At 47.8% G+C, this 13598-nt stretch overlaps 1 protein-coding gene across 5 annotated transcripts in view; it reads left to right on the top strand.

Moving 5' to 3' along the window:
* ELFN1 (extracellular leucine rich repeat and fibronectin type III domain containing 1) overlaps positions 1 to 13598 on the top strand; it is a 109545-nt gene that overhangs the window by 26955 nt on the left and 68992 nt on the right. The gene's annotated exons all lie outside the window — the stretch shown is intronic.

Raw genomic sequence — 13598 nt, 5'->3', positions numbered from 1 at the left:
CCAGCTCACATGGCTGGTACCACAAACTGTGCAAGGCGTTTAAACTGATAGCACCAAAACTTACATGGGGAAGCCGCCTGACTGATATTTATGTACCTTATTTAGCCAGCAGAAGCAAATCAAGCAGGCGGAAGAATCAATCTCTTTATTTTAGTTTTTCTAAGGTAGGAATAAAAATGATATTTCAAAGGCCGATGTGTCTCAGCTGAGCGGTGATGGGGAAAAGCAGGCGCCGCAGAACATATTGTCCTGTCTCCTGGTTTCTCAGATCATAACTTCTAAGCTGGATTCAATAGAAATAAATGTTCAGTAGTTCCAGTGGTGGCCTTTGGAAAAGGAGCTAATGGAACAAGACAAAAAAATCGTTACAACATTTTGACAAGTGCTTAAATATTTAATGCTATGCATGGCACAGCCCAATTGCGGGGAGTTGGTAGCGTACCTGCAGGAAGCTGTGCCCTTTGTTAGCGAGAGATGGAGGAGTCCTGCGGACGGGGGGAAATTAAGCAAATGCTATTTGAGCTGTGCGTTGGTAAACAAGCCGAGGGCAGCTATGGCTTCGGCAACCCTGTGCCATGCAGCAGGTAAAGGGCTTGGTGGCATTTCCTGCACTGGGGACCCATGGAGGAAGAGAAGGGTGGACAGTTTGTGGAGAGAGCCGCTGGAGGAAAACATGTAACGTTACCCTGAGACGAGACAGGGGAGATGAAGAGGCTACAGTGATTAAATAGGATCTGCTGAAATCCTTCCAAAGCAGGCTTAAGAATTAAGAGCCATCAATGTCACACTGAGGGTCACACACTGCAGGACACCTCTGGCCAGTGCCCAGCCTCCCCCTGTGCCTCTGTTTAGCCCCATCTGGGTGTGAGGAAACACATCCTTCATTTCAGAGCCCACCTGGCTATTCCACCCTGCTGCACAATAGCAGATCTCAACAAGGAGAGCCTCTAAAAAGCAAACTTGTCCACAGGGGAAGGATTTTATTGTGCGTGCTGAGATTTGCTTTGAATTTGGGTGTCATTAGGAAGTTAACAACGGGGGAAGGTGGCGGGGAAAGAAGGCAGCAAATGTACTGGCTGGGTTCACATTGCCTTCGTGCAGAGGGCTGACAGCTGGTCCCCTGTCAGCAGCAGTGATGGAGACTAACCTGAAGAAGTGTCAGCCAGCAGTCCCTGTGTGTCGGCGAGGACATGGTTTGCTTGCTCAGATTCTTCTTCCCACCCCTGTGGGACTTGCAGTGAAGCCATGGTGCTGTGCTTCCTGGCTGGGGGTGCTGGCCATGCTCTGGATCAGGGTCTCATTCAGAGGAGTCATGGCCTTGAGCGATGCTCCTGCAATGCCCTGCTCTCAGATAATACACACGCACCCCCACCCCTGCTCCCTGCAACACCAGTATGGAATATTGGTGGCACCAGCCAGAGCCAGGACCAAACCCATCATGAAACCAGCAGGTGTTCCCTGCCTGGGAGTAAGCTTCCAGTGTGGCTTGGCCTCCTTGGTCACACTGACCTGTGCGGAAGCGGAACTCTGATTCCTCTGCTACCACGGAGCAGAAAGCCCTTGGTGCCACATACGTGTGCATCCCCATTGGTACTGCGAAGCAGGGCTGCCTCTTCCAGGCATCCATGGCAGTGAGCAGAGCCCCAGAGGGACGGTCCTGAGTGACAAACCTCTGTCTGATCTGGGAATCCCACTGGAGGAGGTTTGTGGTGTTTTTTTTTTCCCTCCTCTGCCTTTCTTCTTATTTTCCACAGCTGGGAATGGCTGGTCACAGCAGGGAGATTTTCACACATCATTAGAGCCAAGTGTCCAACTCCATACAGCCATCAACCCCAATCAGAGCGATTTAAAAGGCAGTGCTTCCTTTAATCATCCGGGGATGCTCAGATTTGTTAGTGTGAACCAAGTGCTCCCAGTGCTCCCATAGGTGGGAGAAGCAGGGGGATGGAGTGATGGGAAATGATGCTGAGATGAGACCCATGGTATTGAAAAGCAAGGGCTCCTCACCTGTGCATCAAACCTGGAGGATGAGGTCCTTTGCTAACTGTCTCTTCTCATTTTCCTCCATGGATGATTGGAGGTGGCCACGGGTCTGTGTCTGCATGAGCAGGGCCTGCAGAAGGGCTGATCTCTGCAGCTGAAACCTCGAGCAAGAGGTGATGTATAAAAATGTTCATAAGCATAAGGAGAAAGCCTCGGCACCAGCATTTCTGGCTCACGACATGGAAGCATCCGTCTGCACAAGGGCCTGAACATTGGAGGTGTCCAAGAGAATTGTGGGTGCCGCATCCACCTGCGGCTCCACAGATCCCCCCCAGAACAAATGACTTGCCTGAAATCTTGGAGCTGTCTTTTATCTCTCACTGTCCCAACCAGCGACCCTGACCCCAGACTGCTGTAAAAGTGTGTTCTGGGCTTCGTGAAGCGATGCAGCTCCGTGTCTGTGCAAGCACCAGGAGACATACAGGCACGACGTCCCTCCTTCCTAAATGGCATCCGCAGCCCTGCATGCCTGCAAAGCCATGCAGACACAGCGCTGTGACACGCACGCCTCTATTTTTTCCTAACTGTGTGCGACCATGCGACCTTCTCTTGGCCTTCTCCCAGGCCTGTCAGAGCCCCACATGCTACGTACATCACACGTGGATACGGGAAGGACCAACACATGAGAAGCGTCACAGAATTACCAACACACCTGACTGCATGAAGACAAATGTCCTTCCCAAATGCTCTGGCATGCGCAGAGACGCTTCCACAGTGCCTGTGTCTCAGAGCTTTCAATGCTTATGATTTGTCCAAGGGCAACTTTGCAAAATGTCAATGTTTTTATCAAAATTCCCTGTGACAAGCTTCAAGTTTTAATTAAAGGAACTTGTTTGTTTTTTAAAAATGGATGCTAGATATTTTTTTCTAAGAAAGAAAATGTTTTTTCAGGGAAAAAAATGCCTGTCCCTGTGTTTTTGCTTCTCTGCCATGTCTTTTTGGCTGACTTGCTTTCTAAGACAACCCTGTGAGTCACTCCAGGAGGAAGCTCAGCAGCCTGGTGGCCCTGTCTCACAGGTTCTTCTGAGAGAGCGGCACTACCAAGACTGGCCGAGGCAGTGTGCACGCACCATGCGGTCAGGATCCTTGTGTGCAAAGACACCTACAACCCTGCACAGACAACCAACCAGCGCTGCAGATAAAGTCAGTGACTTGCAGAGACAGTTGTGCCTGAAAATCCCTGAGACCAGCAGCAATACAGGCAAAGGCTGTAGGGAGAAATTTTGCCATTAACCTCTGAAAACCAGGAAATTTGTGCTTGTGAAGCAATCAGGTTGGTGTTCTGCCCTTACTGCCGCTAATTAAGGATTGATAGGACTACAGTCAATGGTGTAAGAGACAGTCATGACATCCTTCTGGACTTTGATTTGATCTCTGCGTTTTGTGCTCTTCCCTTTTGTTCTTGCTCATTGGTTTTAAAAGCAAGTCTTCGATGGGACATGGCAAAATCTCACTTAAGCAGCGTTTTTCTGGCAGCAAACATTTGCTTTTGGAGCTGCCCTCATCTGTTGGGTAAACATGAAATTATCGTCTTTGACTGGAACTGATCCTCTGGAGCCATACTATTCCACTGGGGAGAGGTATTTTCAACGATTTTCAATGTGGATTATTTTTGTGACTGACTGTAATAGTTTCTTTGGCGGTATTAGGGCTTATTATGTCAGGATTTATTTCGGCATGAAGTGATTCGACATGCTGTAGTCCTGTAACTTTCCTTTGCATGCTGAAATCCAAAAGCCCATCTCCTACTTCCTCCACGGGCACAATGGAAACAACCTTTCTGTAGCTGGACCCATCTCCCGAGGTCACCTTTCCCCAGTTGCTTCATAACTGCTGAAGGAGCAAATTTAAGGAAACAAATTTCCTGCAAAAGACATATAAAAATTCATGTAGGTGAAAAATCTATAGAAAAGCCTCCTAGAAAGAGGAGAGGACCGCAAAGGAGAAACTGTACCTTTAAAGGAGCAGTGCGGGCACTGGGAACTCCCTGGCATAAGCAGAGGGGTTAGCAGTGGAAAATGTAAGTGACGATTAAATGTGGATTATACTGCAGCAATGCTGAAACATTATCAGTGCTGAGATGTTTAACAAAGGGCTTTATTTCCTTAGGAGAAGAACTGCTGGACCCAAAGTAGTCCTAGACATCGCTCTTCAGGTGTTACTCGTGATGAGCATATATTGGCTAAGGCAGTATGTTGTGGCATCTGGTACCTCTGGGACACCTTGCCAATGCAAGCTGGTGAACTTGCTTCTCAAAGATGTAATATGGGATTTTGGCAACCACTCCTCATGCTCTACCAGATATCAGAAGAAAAGGTTCCCTTAAAAACCTTCAGTGCTGTTCAGTGCCAAGTAGAAATGAATTGGTAACACTGGCATTAAACTGGTTGCTGTTCTCCTGGCTCCATTAACATCATTAAAATCATCTAGGACATTTGGTTTATGGTGCTCCTGTCTTGCTGGGATTGAGGAAGGATTCGGTTCATGATTTTTGGTCTATTCTCAGTCAAAATTAAGGCTTTTGTGTAGGAGCTCCTCTGGGCTATGCAGTCAGCCAGTCTTGAGGCTTTCTTGGTTTTGTGATCTCAGCTGAACACCTCCACGGGGCAAGCACCAGCTCAGATCAAACTTTGACACGTAGAGGTGGATGATAGGGATGGATTGACTAATGCACATTGATAGAGATGGTGGAGCCATGGAAATTAGGACTTTACTTGCCCCCAAATCCTGCCAAACTCAACAAAGGGTGATGGGCAACTCTGACCTCCTCGAACTGAAGTCTGTATCACGCTTTACTTTGGCAAAAGGAGGCGTTTGCAGCCTGCTGAGCAGGCTCGTCCAGTTTTCTTCACAAGCTGAGACTCTGCGGGGGTGCATGTGGGAAGGGGATGAGGCCTCTGCTCCATAAAACAGTGAGCAAGGCAGCCCTCGCACCCTGTGTGCGGCAACAGGGCACCCATAGGTCCTCTGGCAAGAGCCCCGGGGCTGGGAGGAGCAGAAGGCTGTCTGTCCATCTGTCCATCCTCTCCCACCACACGAGCCCGAGTTAGCCTCAGCTACTTTTGGCAACCGGATTCCCTGCTCCAGCAAGTGCTGGGCTTCTCGGGAGGCGGCAGGGAGAGGAACACTCTGTTCGGCAGCTGCACATTCCATTAATTTAATGAGGATTTTTTTTTTTTTTACAAGGCAGATGGTAAAATAGCTATTTTCTGTTGTCTGATAAATACCATCAGCAAGGCAGAAAATGTACAATCTCGCCAAGTCTTTTCTGATTCCTCGCCCTCCTGTACTGATGCATTTCCCCGTTCTCTACTGGAAGCCCATGGAGCTGGGTGGTGGGATGGGAGGGAGAGATGGGACACCAAAGGCAAGTCCGAAATTGCTGGCGGGACCCGTGTAATAAAACAGCAGCTTCCCCCGATTGGGCAGAGCCTCTGTGTCCTGCTGGGAGAACTGCGCTCTGGCAGCCTTCGCCGATCCAATTCTCACTTCATCTGATTGCAGTAATAACAACTCGCACAAATTTCCTGCCTCAACCTGAAATCTTCCAGCTCTGCAATGCAAATAATATAATGTGTGATGAGGAGCCCAATGACGGGGACAATAATAATAATAGTGATGATGCCTTTATTCAATGAATGAGTGAATCAAGCAAGCAAAAATAAATGGTATTCAGAGCCTGAAAATCAATAGAAAGAGAAATCAGGAGGAAAAGCAGGGGGACTTGCATCTTTGGGGGAATGCTGTCCTTAGAAATGGCGTGAAGGAGAGATGAGCAAAGCCCTTTTGGGCTGGGCACTCCTCGTCAGCCCGTGTCGCTCCTGGGCTCCCTCTTCTCCTGTGATTATATTGCATTTGCTGAGCTCACTGCTGCTCTGTGCCTGGTCCCAGCCTCTCTGTGATCTCTTTGGCCCCCTTGACTTACGGCTCTCGTGGGCTCTCTGAATGTGTCTAAGCAGTTGGCAGGCTACAGACCTGACCTGGGGTTGGTAATAACTTGTCTTTTGTCCCATGCCCAGGAGGTTGGCCATAAAAGACCTCCAGACATCAATTTTCCTCTCCACCAGGGTGGAATTGCAAAATGATGAGTTGGTCTTTGCCCTCATTTATCTCTTCTTTCTCTTTCTCCTCCTCTTTTTCTCTTTCTCTTTTCCCCTTACCCTACTGCTCATTGCTCTCTTCTTCACCCCCCCTTCTACTATCTCCTCCATCATTTATCAGCCTCCCTCCCCTCTGCACATCACTGCTTCTCCTCTCTCCCCCTCCTGCCCTCTTCTGCCTCATTTTTTCCATGTGTTTCTTTTCCATCTCAAAACTTCCATGCTTTTTCTTGCTGTGCATTGCAGTTTCATATCTATACCCATAATAGCTTGCTAATACAGTGATTCTACAAGAGACCCTTTAAAAACCTAAAGCCTTGGCAGGCAGTAAAACTCACCTTTTAACTTGACTTCCTCTTTATCGGGGATTCATTTCAGGCAGGATTTCCATGTGCACAGCTCTGCCACTCTCTGTTAGTAAAAAAAGGATTAATTCCTTCAACAGGTGAATAGGTTTCACAGCTCTGATGAGCAGGATATATTCCCCACTTCCCGCAGGTACATGGGGGATTTAATCATCTAACATGGTGCTTCTCTTTGTCGAGCATGTGTTTAAAGGTTTGTGTTACATACCGGTAACTGTGCAGAGACCTCCTGGGGAATGCCTTCTTTCACCAGCAAGGTATTCCCATGAAACCTTTGCATTATCCAAGGGATTTTTCCTCTTTCTGGAGAGATGCCGTGTAGCAAGTTTGGAGCTGACATCCTGCTCTCTCAGGTGATACTGGTGTGGGTTGAGGTTGCTAAATGCTCTACCCCAGCATCACCAGTGCCAGTCCCTGCCCTGAGGATCTCAGATGCTTGGACCTAACTGCTGAAGCCTCCCATGCCTCCTGTCTGTCCCTCCACGCAGTGCTTGCTCAGGTGAGGGTCTGGCACTGCTCCTGCCTGGCAATGCCTCTTCTCTGAGTGCATCTTCCATAAGCCTAAAGAAAAAGGACAAGCTTCTCCCGCCCTTTACTCTGTAGCCTCTTTTGATGGTGTCTGCAGCTTTGTATTGTACTTAAATCTATGCAAATCTGTTAGCAGATAAATTATTCAAAAGACAACACTGGGAAATTGAATCTGACTTGCACTGTGCTGGAAAGAGGCACTTGGTAAATTGAATCAGACTTTTGCTCCTTTTGCCCCGACACCTCCAGCAGGATCTGCCATAGGGCAGTAGGGAAATAGCAGTGTCCTAAAGTCCTCTCCCTCTCCACTGCCATATGGGCTTGGGGATGAGAGGGATGAAGAAACCAAGATATTCTCCTGTATTGCAAATACTGCAGAAGGACGGACCTCTCTTGGGCTCCCCAGTGTCACCCAGTCTCCCTGCTGGTCCCTAGGCCTGGGTGGAATGGGCAGTGTTGGATGTGGCACGTGGTTTCTCTGCAGTAGCAGCTGAGGTAGTGGTATCTTGGGGGGAACATCACGTGTGATGGCAATAGGCAGTGAGCAGCCCTCAGTGCTGGCAGCAGGCAGCGAGTAACTGACTGCCAGTTCCTGATTTGGGGTTGCCAGCTAATCCCAGGATAGAGAGCACAAGTTTCCTCATCTCTAGTAGGTTACTGAGAAATGGGGCAGGAGATGGCACTGGGTGGGGAGACGTGACTTGCAAATCTTCCTGCCAGGCTGTTTTCTGGACAGCACAAATCTGGAATAATTCCCCTGGCCAGGCCACCAGCTTTAGAAACAGGAGATGAGGTAGGAGATAATACGGCAAGTCCAGTGCCAGGTATTTAAGAATTTCTAAGTACATTGCAAACAAGGAGCTACAGGGCAGCATTGCTCTTTCCATTTCACTCAGAGGAAGGTCCTTGAAAAGTGGTGTACTTTCCAGGGACCATAATCTCTGTTTTATATTTACAAAACTTCGGGACAATGGCTCCCTGCACTCCATAGCAAAATAACAGAAATTATTCATCTTTTCTAAAAGAAAAGAGCCTGATCTAACAGAGATTCGACTCTGGACTAGGTAAACCTCAAAAAATGGCATTTTTCAATAGCAATAGCTGGCCAGCTCCACACGAGACGGGATCTTCAGCAAACAAGATGGCCAGAGTGTGGGGAGAGAGTCTGCAGATAGAAAGGAAATATATCAAAAGATCGTGCTGAGATGTATTACCTTGCTAACCGGGTTGTGAGCTGTCCTTCATGCGTTGCTGAGTACAGTAGTGGTTGCCATCTGGTCCACCTTCATCATCTTACTGATCCTTACCAAAACAGTTGAGAAGGGTCATGGAGCCCTGTTGGAGGGACTGGAAACTGGCCCAAGGAAGTCTGTGGCTTACTTTATAATTTAATGTGGTGCTGATATTCCCTTCACCAGCAGTGTCAGACCAATGTTTCAAGACTTCCAAAGACTCTGCATTCTGATGGCCAGCAGGATCCAGGTTTGAAGGGCAGCATCAAATAACTACAGCTGTGTGGACAGAGCTTGCAAAGATGATGGAGCCAAACTCTTCTCAATAGCAGCAGGCAGCCTAACGAGGGGCAATGGGCACAAAACCAGCTTGTGAGGTTCAGGTTGGGCATTTGGAAAGAGATGTGCACTAAGAGTGTGGCACAGCACCAGAAGAGGTGGCCAGAGAGGCCGTGAGATCTCCATCCTTGGAGGTCTCCAGGACTCAGCCACACTAAGCTATTGCTGGTCCAATGTTGCAGATAGTTTTGGAGATAACTCGGAGGGGAGCTCACTCCTGCATCCAAAGAACAGGGGAGTTTCACCTGCCCTTCTCCTCAATGACATGCCTGGAAGAGACTTACCACCGCACACTGTTGTGTACTTGTGTGTTGAGAGAAGAGCTAGGCTTGAAATGTCACCTCATTAGAGCTGATAAGTCAGGTTTATTACAGAAAAGGAGGTCTATCACTCTTCTTGCTCCTGAGGGGACTAGCTCTTCAGCAGGAATAACAGGGATTTTAATGGAGTTAACTGAAATTTCCACCAGGGAGCTAAGATGTTGGCATTTAGCTGAAGAAGAGAAAACATCTAGTTTTCTTTTGGGAGAAAATCCCTCAAACCCCAAGAAAATGGCATTTTCTCAAAGTGGAAGGAGGGAGCTCCTAACACGTTGGATTCCTGCCTGAATGGAGGCTGCGTGCCTGGGATGGTATGTGTGGTCTGTTGGGGTTACAGCAGGTGGATTAGCACTTTCCTTTTGTGGAGGGTGATCTGGATAATTTGGGAAGGAGATATTTGTGTGTGTGTGGTGGAGGGTTGACTTTGTGAATAGTCCGGAGAGTCCCACTAGCGGCTCTATCAGAAACAAGATTGCATTTAACTCCCTGCTGGGAGGGGGACACGCATATTTTGGTTAGTTGGCTGCAGCCCATTTTGTAAGCGTGGAGACACCAGGCGTCACTAGCACGGCAAACCCCAATTAGTTCTGGAAGCAGCACATGCAGGATTGAACTTGCTCCCCAAGGCAGCAGCAGGGAAACCAGACTTGAAAGCAGTTGTTTCCCGGGGCAGGCACAGAGTGTGCAGCCCTGTGCCCAGTGCCGGCACTTGCAGAGCCCCATGGCTTCCCCGAGAGGAGCAGCAGCTCCAGCTGGCCCCAGGAGGGTGTTTCTTTGCTAATAGCTGGTTCAAGAGACCGGAGTTGGCAGTGCTGGCTTGTGATAACTGCACTGCAGTGCTGCAGATGCCAGCAAGCTCTGTAGATTAAATCCCAGCTAGATCCCAAACCAGATGTTAAAACCATCTCCAGCAAGCTCCATCCACCTTCAGATGCAGACCCAAAGTCCCCACTTGTAACCACATCCCCACCTTTACCAGCTTGCCCCTAGATGGGTCAATAGTAGCTTGGAGGCACATCCTTGGTGGCCAAAAAGTCATTTTTAAGCAGGTTTTGCTGCTGTTACTGAGTTGTGCACTATCTTTGCTTCCTGCCCTGTTGTCCAAGGTTACTCTGGGTCTGCCCATGAGAGCTGTGGTCACTGCCAGGACTGGTATGTTGATGTACCCTTAGCTATAAGTCTTTCCCTTCTCTTGCCTGGGTGTGAAACCCTTCCTCCAAATCAGCTTCTATCCCCTTGGCTGGAATGGGAAACCGGTGGAGCAGCAGGAATGCTTAGTTATAGAAGAAATCCTTTATTGGGAGGCAGATTCAGGTGCAGGTGAGGTTTCAGCAAATAACACTGAACTTCTGTGTTGTGCAGCATCACCCAACAGGGGTTGTTTTGTTGCAGATGTTCCTTCCCTGCAGCAGCGATACCCACCTGAGCCCCAGCCCTGGTCCTGGCCCAGCAGCTGCTCTGCCCTCTGGCTCCCCACTCAAGGGGCTTTGCTTCGTTAACTTTCTGATAAGTTGAGAGTTCAGCGCTGAGTCTTAAGAACTCAGCAATAATGCCAAGCCTTCGTACAAGGGTAAAAATAGCCCTAATAATTTAGTCAATTAGTTAATTAGCCTCTTTTATTTGAAAACACAGAGTGGCATGGAAAGACTTCTGCTGGTTTTGTTATGCTTTTCCCATCCACTTTCTTTGCTTTTCCCTTGCCATTTTCTCTGCTCCCTGACATAGACACAGGGACCCAAGGCACTTTAAAGTGGTGTACGCAGGGAAGTGAACACAAACCAGGACAGGATGCTGCATAGAGCCAGGGCAGTGCTGCAGGGAAGTAGGACTGGTTCTGGTACCCGGGCTTAATGTGTCGTCATGTCATATTGGGAAGCAGGTAGCTTCTTTCCATGCAGTCCCTTCCCCATCCCACCTCTGACCCTTCATCACAGGTAAAAGCTGTGGCACATTCAGGATGACTCACAGCTATTTGACAAATATCTAAGGGGCCATACTCTGCACCTCACTGTTCATAGCATTGCTCCTTTGTTCCTAGCTAGAGCAGTCTGTGTTAGTCCTTATCTAGTGCTTAGACTAGAACTGCCTGACAGGTGAAAGAAGGCAAGATAAAACAGGCATTTACTGGGGGGAATGGGGGTGCTAGAACAGCACAAGGCTCAAGGTAAGGGGACTAGGTTGGTCCTTAATATGTTGGCATCCCACTGTCGGCCTGCACCTGCCAGCCCCATGCGAATGCATCCCTTGGTCCCCACTGTTCCCACCCAGCCCCTATGCATCACATGGAGTGTCCAGGCAGATAGTCTTTGCCCCTTGCATGGCTGCACAAGCTCACGTGATTTGGGAGAGCTGGTGGTCAGATCCCCTCCGTCCTCCTCTGACTCACATGAGTCCCATTCATTAATGACCTGGGGAGCTGAATGAATTCTGTCTTCCTGAATTATTTCTGAAGATATTAGATCTTCTCAAATTGTTCATCTTCCCCAGAAATGACAGCTCGCAGGCACCTGGGAATAAATGGTGCCTTGGAACAATTTCATTGTTTCTATTCCAGGCAACAGGAATTCCTCAGATCTCGACATCAGTCCCCAAACCCTGGCGTGTTAGCATAACCTCCAGACAGCTATGAGTTTCTTGACCCAGAAAAAGGATGGGATTTATTATGAACCCTGGGAGACCAGTGTCCTTGCAGCTCGTGTACCCTAATGGTGTGCAGCATACTGTGTGCTCCTCTGGCTGGAATTTTCTTGTTGAAACAGCTCTCTGTCAGCAAATGCCACTTCCACGAAATGGGCTTTTGTGTGTGAAATCAAATCAATGTTGATTAATTTTCTTTTTGGAAAAAAGGAAAAAAAAACCCAAACCCTGTTAAAAATGTCAAGATGCCTTCTCTTTTCATTCTAGCAAGAAGGGCTTCAATTCTTTATCTCTTAATGACCTTTTGTTTAAAGCCTTTGTGTTTTCTAAGAAGTATTCAAAAGGGATGAAGCAAAATGAAGTGTTAAATATCTTTTGAAGCAAAATTTGTCCATTTCCCTGAACCTTTTTTTTTTTTTTTTTTTTTTAATTTAAAGGGAGGCAGGAATTGCACTTCTTTTCTCTCTGATTTTTTGTCTTTTTGTCCTAAACCAAGAATACTTTCCAAGGCTCCCAGCTCTGCCCTGGCTGACATGTGTCAGCCTCTCCCACTATGCTGTGCACTGCAGGGACAGCTCTGACTCCTGCCTTGACCCTGCTCACATCGTCAAATCTCGAGGTGATGGTGCTGGAGCTGAGTGTAAGGGTCAACCCTTTTAGCCCTGCTCGAGGCTGACACCTCTCTCTGCAGCACCGGAGCCTCTGCGGTGACCTGCAGGCACATCCCCTCTCGGCTTCTGGAGCTTCTACAGGTTTTTGTCAGCTCAGGGTCCCTTGCTGTACCAAACCTGGATGACAGCATCCCAGAGCTCTGACTCGAGCCAATGTGCAGGCACAGACATTGTCGTGCCATCAAACCATGGCTGCATCCCGCTCCCCTTTGGTCAGCAAAATGCTCAGCCATCCTGAGGAGCTCTTACCTCTGATTCCCTCTCCCTGGCAGCCCATCTCCTCCCTAACCGCTGCTACCTTCATGGGGATGTTCTCTCACGCTGAGTGCAGCATTCCCCAGCAAGTCTACCTAATCAAAAAGCTTAAAAAAAATTGTCTTATTTGCTCATTACTTTTTTTAATGAGTGTTTCTCATTTGACTGGCTAAATTGGACCAGCATCTAGCATGAAGGATCCTTTTTTCTGCAAGCCAGGGGTGACGTATTGGCATGTCGGCAGAACACCGAGCTTTCTCACCTAGCCCTGGAGTCCTGCCTTCGTTAAGAGATCACACGATGGAGGATGTATTCATGGAGAGAAGGCATTTGCACTTGTGCAGTGAGTGTAAATCATCATGGACCATAGTGTAGCCCCGGTTGTGTAGCACATACCATGTGCCTTGTATGTGCTTCAGCTGCAGGCTGGAAAGGCAGGAGAGTAATGCAGGGTGCTCAAGGCGGGAGAAGGTGACACCAAGGCGCAGTCAGTTGGGGCAAAGCTTTCATTGCTATGGTAGCTTATTTTTAGAGCTGGTCCACATTGTTTCACACACATTAAGGGTTTTTGTTTGGGGTTTTTTTTATCCTGGGAAAAAGGTTTTTTGACCTACATAAAAAGGTTTGCATAAAGCTTTTGCATCCTTCAAAATCACTCATAAAACTTTTTTTTAAAAAAAAAGAAAAAGAAAAAAGTTGTTTCAAGTTATTTGAAACTAATGGAAAAAATTCTCTCTGATTCTGTTAGTTTTCCTTCCCTCATTTCCTTTTTTTTTAAAACTCTAAGTAAAAAGCAGGGTAGTGGGGGAGAAAGGAGAAAGGAGTCATTAAAGAAACCCGAACATTTCTACTTTCTACTTGAAAGAACTAGAGTTGAACTGGAAAATGTTCTTTCAAGTTAAAGAAAAAAAAAATCAGGAAAAAGTTTTGGCTGAAGGGTAAATATAAACATTTCCAGTGAAAATGTTCTGAGGGGAGAGTGGCTATTTTGGAGCGTTTCTCTTCCCCTGCCCCATGGGATGCCCTTAGTTGTACACTTAGAAATGTGAGATGCACAGATCAGAGCCAGTGAACGTTTGGGTTCCTCCTTGGGGCTGGGACTCCCCTG

This window comes from Strix uralensis, chromosome 16 (assembly GCF_047716275.1).
Source record: "Strix uralensis isolate ZFMK-TIS-50842 chromosome 16, bStrUra1, whole genome shotgun sequence".
Taxonomy (NCBI): Eukaryota; Metazoa; Chordata; class Aves; order Strigiformes; family Strigidae; genus Strix; species Strix uralensis.
Note: the sequence above shows the minus strand (reverse complement) of the source record. Positions and strands in the feature narration are given on the sequence as shown.